Source organism: Sorex fumeus, unplaced genomic scaffold (genome assembly GCF_029834395.1).
Source record: "Sorex fumeus unplaced genomic scaffold, SorFum_2.1 ptg000134l, whole genome shotgun sequence".
Lineage (NCBI taxonomy): Eukaryota > Metazoa > Chordata > Mammalia > Eulipotyphla > Soricidae > Sorex > Sorex fumeus.
Genome location: NW_026606191.1, coordinates 2,507,687 through 2,508,879, shown reverse-complemented (window position 1 = coordinate 2,508,879; position 1,193 = coordinate 2,507,687).

Below are 1,193 nucleotides of genomic sequence, written 5' to 3'. Positions count from 1 at the left end.
AAAGGCCCTCCCGTTGTTCATCGATTTGCTCGAGCGGGCCTAGTAACATCTCCATTGGAGATTTTTGTTGTTACTGTGTTTGGCATATCGAATACATCACGGGTGGCTTGCCAGGATCTACCGTGCAGGCAGATACTCTCGGTAGATTGCTGGGCAATCCGAGAGGGGCGGAGGAATCGAACTCGGGTTGGCTATGTTGGCTGGGTGCAAGGCAAATGCCCTACCGCTGTGCTATCGCTCCAGCCCTGCTATTGCTCCCCAAAACGGCCATGAGAACCTTTTTGCCACCCAGCTGAATCTGTGCTGCGAGGAGGATGGACTCGGATAAAGGAGTGGAGAGGGAGCTGCTCAAGTGGGCGGTCACACAATGGGAGTCTGGGGGTAAGGAGAAGCCCCCTGTTCCTGTAGTCATCACCAAACATTGAACCAACGATATCTAGACACCCAATGTTACCCTGACTCTTGCCAAGTGATCCCTAAACTCAGGGCCAAGAGTAAACCCTGAGTACTCTCAGGTGTGGTGAAAAATATAACAAAAAAGGCAAATTCTACCAAAGGGGGGAAAATGGCATGCAAAGACAAATATTAGAGTGAAACATTCAAAGTGTCAAGTAGATGGTCCTTAAAATCCCCCATTCTTGATCTTTCCTTCTACAGAAACTCAGTTTCTCCTGAATCCCTATTGTTCTTTCCTGCTTTTGCATCTTTCTTGTGTGTGCACGTGTGTGTGTGTGTGTGTGTATACATGTGTCTTTGTGTGATTTTTATTTTGGGGTCACAAACGGGAGATTCGGGGCTTACTCCTAGCTTGGCACTCAGGGATCACTCTGTTAGGGACCATATGGGATGCAGGGATGGAACTTGGGTTGATCGCATGGATGCTTAAGTGCTTACTCGCTGTACTATGGCTCTGACCCTAAGAAAATGTGCTCCTAGCACATCCAGGATGATCCCTGAGCAAATGTCCTTACCCCTGAAAAACCAAAACTATCTGGCTTAAAACAAACAAACACCACAGCCCTTACCCTTGTTGGATTATAGTTCTGAACAATTTAGGATTAACACTGCTTCATCATTTCTCCTCTGCTGCAAGTTGCTTAGGCTTACTGAGTAACACCCTTCCCAATGCTCCTGAATCACTCCCATTTCCTTAGTATTCATCTTTAACTTCCAGGTGCTCTGCTTCCCCTATG